The following is a 6,143-nucleotide window of genomic DNA, read 5'->3' as shown; positions in this document are numbered from 1 at the left end:
TGTTAACATCAAAAAAATTATTTTAATAAATAAATAATGCTCTATTAACTTATAACATGTAAAAAAAAACCATAATAAATTAAGTCTGAAATCATATAAAATCGCATAGACCAACAACCTACTCTGCCCACATTACTTCAAAAACCAAATCTACTTCAACCAACACTGTATCCCACTCGCCCCCATAACCTTAAAAGCTCCCCACCTCGCATCCGCCCTGTTGTCATGGCTAAAATTAAAATGTTCAACTTAATAATTTTTATTGAAAATAGGAGGAATTTATTTCATGATAAATAATTACTATTTAATATTTAATTATGTAAATATTTTATTATATTTTGATTCAACATAGAAGCAAAATGATAATTCAACTTTATACTTTGAAACTTTCCACTTTTAAATAAGAGTAACTTTCACATATAGCAAATATAAAAACATATTTTTGTGCTATAGCTATAGTTTGCATAATTGCACTCGATAGCAATTTCATGTTTGCTATGGAGCTTTTAATTTGTATAATTCGCTAGAAACATCTAATGTTATACAAATTGTTCAGTTTTATATAAATTTATTTATGCATTGTAATTTGTATAACAAGATCTGTATTTGCATAATTATAAGTGTATATGACGAAAATATATGTATTTGTATTTGTATATACACTTACACTACAAAAGGAACCTCAATTACCAACAAAAAAATTTGTTGGTAAATTGATCAAATCGGTTGGCAAATTGAGTTACTAATCAAATGCCAACTTATATTAATCAGTTGCTAAAAAACTCATCGGTAAATATTACCAACTGATTTGAATTTGTTGGTAAACTTACTAACAAAAAATCAGTTGGTAAACACACAAAGATGTTACAAAATTTTGAAATATGACCCTAAAATATCCGTTGGTAAATTTATCAACTAATTTTTTGTTAGTATATCGTTAGTACCTTTGCTAACGAATTGACAAGGAGTTAGTAAATTTTGTTCTTAATTTTTCAATTCATACATTGGTAATTGGTTGGTAATTTTAGTAACAAAAAATATGTGTTGGTAATTTGCCAATAAATTTTAAATACTTTTTTATTTTTTTTTTGATTTTCCATCCAGTGTTCGGTACCCACATTGGAGTTCGACTAAATTTGGATTCACACCAGAAAGTACCACATTAGGTGGTAAAGCACTCCCTAACAAAGATGATTATGAACCCAACGAGAATCGAACATAAGACCTCTTGGTTAAAGATGTCGAAGTTTTATCACTACACCACAACCCTTGTTTGTAATAAATTTTAAATACTTTAGTATGATTATTTATTTTTCTAATAAACTAATTGTTTATTAGTTTATTGGTAATATATGATTCAAGTTCAATGTTAGCTTAATAATTGATTAACAACATGTTCAAAATATTATTAACAGAATGATTATTCAATAGTAAAATATTTATTAATTTATTTCATTTAAAAATCTAAGAACACGAATATAAATTCAAAAATATTTATTTATTTTATAAATCATATTTTAATGAAACAATGCAAAATCTATGATAACAAGTTAAATTAATCTCAATATGACACGTATCATTATATCAAAATATTTAATTTGAGCACTTTTAACAAAAGTATTGACCAAGTCTAAATTCTGGCCAAAAGTTAAAACATTTAACAATACAAACTGAAAATGGAAGTCTCAAAACCTGGAACAACCATCTTGTTAGATATAAAAAATGACCTTTCGAAGCTAATCGAACTAACAGAATTTTCATAAGAGCATATTTACAAAAAATTCTAAGCTAAATCAAATTTTTGCCAAAAGTAAAAAGTTAAATCGCCTAACAATACAAACTGAATATGAAAACCTCAAAATCCAAACCAATCCTTTCGTAGCTAACCACGCTGACGAAATTCAAATTTGAGCATTTTTCCCAACAAAATTCACCTAATTCAAATTTTAGCCAAAAGTTAAAAGTTAAAACGCTTAATGACACAAATTGAAAATAAGTCTCAAATCCTGAACCATCCTATGAGATCAAAACTGAACTTATATGGCTAACTGCGGTGACAAAATTTTAATTCGAGCACGATACTAAAGATATTGACTAAAGTGAGATTTTGGCCAAAACTTAAAAGCTAAAATGCCTAACGACATAAACTAAAAATGGAAGCCTCAAAATCCGAACCTTCTATCTTATCACATCAAAAATAATTTTTCGTGTCTAACTTCTCTTATCTAGGTACGTTATCAAATATATTGATCAAAATTAAATTTTTGCTAAACACCTAATGGCACACACTAAAACTGAAAGCCTCAAACTCAAACCAATCACCTACAATAAAAAATGACCTTTAGAGTTAATTGAGCTAACGAAATACTCATCTGAGCACGTTCACAAAATATTGACCAAAGTCAAATTTTGACCTAAACATAAAATTTAAAACACCTAATGTCACAAACAAAAATGAAAGCCTCAAAAGATGAATCAACCTTCCCGTTAGATAAAACGATCTTTCAAAACTAATGACATTAACAGAGTTCTAATTTGAGCACGTTTACCAAACATATTGAACAAAATCAAGTTTTGGTTAAAATTCTAAAGTTAAAATGCCTAATAACACAAATTGAATATGAAAGTCTCAACACTAGACACTAATTCACCAAAAAAATTAACTTCAATTGGCAATTTACCAATTATTAAAATATAAGTTAGTAATTAATAATTTCCAATAAATTTTATTAGAGTTGATAATAGTTACTATTCAACTAAACATTCATATGTAATATTACCAATTAATAATTGCTATGTTGGTAAATTTTACTATTAGTGATCGGTTGGTGTATTACCAACTATTTTAATGATGTTAGTAATTTACTAACTACAATCTTTATTCGCGAAAAAATTTCCAACTAATTTGATATTGGTTGGCAAGTTTATCAACAAATTACATTTCGTTACTAATTTACCAACACATTTATATTTGGTTTGTAAATTTAGCAATACAATCTTGTCGTTGATAAATATTTGGTTAGTAATTCATTGTTAATATGCTAATAAATTATATATATAATTTTTGTCATATTTACCAACCGATATATACTCCGTTGGTAATATTACCAACAAAAGATATGCATTAGTAATATTTTGTTGGTAATCCATTGATAAAAGGTTGCTAAATTTTGCATCATTTTTTTCCGCCGTATTTACCAACTAAAATACTTAGTTAGTAAGATTTATATTTGTAATCTGTTAGAATTTCGTTGTTAAGTTTTAAAATATTATTCGGTTATAAATATGTTGGTAATTTGTTAGTAGAATACTAACCAAGTTAAGTTGTTAGTAAAATATGTTGACAATTAAAAGCTTTTTTGTAGTGATTACCTCTCGCTTTATACAAACACAAACACATTTTATATATTTTACACCGAATGTATAAATTGACTAATTGTAAATCGAAAATTGTTAATTGTATACCGAATCAAATAGCAAAAAAAGGTACGTTTACTGTGAATTACAATTAAGATAAACCATGACTATAACACTTAATTTGAATTAATTATTTGTTATTTCATCCAATTTTCCCTTTAAATAAAGCTCTAAGAATGATCCAAACTCTAGGGTTGTGAAAATTCAAGAGATCGACTAGTGAAATATACTTAATAAGATTTCTCTTTCTCATTATCAATAAATTGGAGAATGTTATAAAATAACTAGCTAACAAACTAATATTAATAAACTAAAATAATAAGAAGAACATACAAAGAAAGAGAATAATATATATTAAACTTTTCTTATCTATTACTTTGTGAATGAAAATAATGGTTATTTATAGCCAATGAGAAATATATAAAGTAACATTTGTCCATTGAGAAGCTATCCACTTGGCCAAGTGATGACACCTCAAAAATTGATGGCCCCACATGGCATCTTTTAATTAGTGTGGTAAAAGATGACATCACGAAAATAAATTGGTGGCCCCACATGGTATCATTTTAGTGTGGTAAGTGATGACACTTAAAGGATGACCCCCATGACATGCATTTAATTTTACAACACTCCCTCTTGTCCATGTAAAATAAAAGTTGAAGGAACAAGAATATACATAGATATTCATAATATGCATTGCTTGTTGGCTCATTTAAAAACCGTTCTAGGAAAACTAAGTGGAAAAAAATCTAGACTAAGGAAAAAAGAGTGCAACACGTATTTTACTCCCCCTAATAAAGACCACGATTCAAATGCTTAAGTCTTTGCATTCCAATCTTTTGCACCATCTTCTCAAGAGTTGAGGCTGCTAAAGATTTGGTGAATAAATTTGTTGCATTATCACTCGAACGAATTTGTTGTATATCAATATCACCATTTTTCTGGAGATCATGTGGTAAAAAATAATTTCGGTGAAATATGTTTCGTTCTATATTCTTTTATGAAGCCTCCTCTTAATTGAGTTATGTATGCAGAATTGTCTTCAAAGTGTACTGTGGGTACCTTGACATAATACTTTAAACCATATTTTTCTTTGATAAAATGTATCACTAGTCTCAACCATACACATTCTCTTCTTGCTTCATGAATGACTATTATCCCAGCATGATTTGAAGAAGTAGCAAAAATGGTCTGCTTTGTAGATCGTCATGATATAGCAGTACCTTGGGATGTGAAAATATAGCCTATTTAAGATCGAGATTTATGTGGATCAGAAAAATAACCTGCATCCGTATGACCAACAAGATCTGTACTATGTTTGTTAGTATAAGACAGACCCCATATAACTAGTCCCCTTTAGATATCACAAAATATGTTTAACTTCATTCCAATGTCTTTGTGTAGGGGAAGAACTATATCTTTCTAATATATTAACAAAAAATGTTACGGTTAGGTCTCGTAGCATTAGCAAGATACATAAGTGCACCAATTGCACTAAGATAAGGTACTTCAGGACTAAAAGGTTCCTCAGTCTCTTCTTGAGGTAGGAATGAATCTTTACTCACTTCAATTCATCATATAATCATTAGAGTACTTGATGGATGTGCTTTGTCTATGTAAAATCGTTTCAATTTTTTCTCAGTATAGACAGATTGATAGACGAAGACCCTATCTGCTAAATGTTCAATTTTGTAGACCAAGACAAAATTTTGTCATTCCAAGGTCTTTCATCTCAAATTCTTTATTTAGATATTCAATTGTATTTTGGACTTGTTCTTGAGTTCCAATGAGATTAATATCATCAACATAAATAAAAAGAATAACAAACCCTGATATGTTTTCATAATAAAAATACAAGGATAAATAACATCATTTATATATCTTGCTGAGGCGATTATACCACATGCTCCTAATTGTTTTAAATCGTATAATGACTTTTGCAATTTGATTGAACACATTTCCCGAGATTTTGAACTATATGCTTCAAACATTTTAAGTCCTTCTAAAATTTTCATATAAATTTCATTACAAAGCGAACTGTAAAGATAAGTTGTAATCACATCCATCAAATGTATTTCAAGGTTTTCATGAACAACTAAACTGATGAGATATCAAAAATTTATTGCGTTCATAACAAGTGAAATGTTTCTTTATAGTCAACATCGGATTGTTGAGAGAATCCTTGCGCAAAAAGGTGCGTCTTGTATCTTACAATTTATTCTTCTCATATAGCTTTTGCACAAAAACCCATTTATAGCCAAACCATTTTCCACCTTTTGAGGTTTGGACTACAGGTACAAAAACCTCATGTTTAGCAAGTGAGTTGTTGCAGTCAAATCGCACACGCAAGTGCGAGTGATCGTACAAGTAATAAAGGGTCTCTTTGTGAGAGCCGGATATCGTACCCAATGGGGCCTTACAATTACAACTAATCAATTATCCTAAAACAAATGTAATTTCAGTTTTCAAGAGTATGTATTTTCTACTTCTACTTAAAACAAAATATAAAGAGAACGATTCAGTTTCTAAAATTTCAAACAATGACTTGGTAAAAGATCTAGGACTGCAACATTTATCAGGAATTATGCAATCAATATTGTTTAAATGGGTAATTACTAACTATCAAATCATTGAATCACAGGGTTAGATTTATGATCATGGTCTCCCGACCTCTAATCACCTAGAATATTTAACACCCTAACTACACTGTTGAGTGGATAGAATGA

This window comes from Solanum lycopersicum, chromosome 5 (assembly GCF_036512215.1).
Source record: "Solanum lycopersicum chromosome 5, SLM_r2.1".
Taxonomy (NCBI): domain Eukaryota; kingdom Viridiplantae; phylum Streptophyta; class Magnoliopsida; order Solanales; family Solanaceae; genus Solanum; species Solanum lycopersicum.
The sequence above is the reverse complement of the archived record's forward strand: the minus strand, read 5'-3'. Positions refer to the sequence as shown.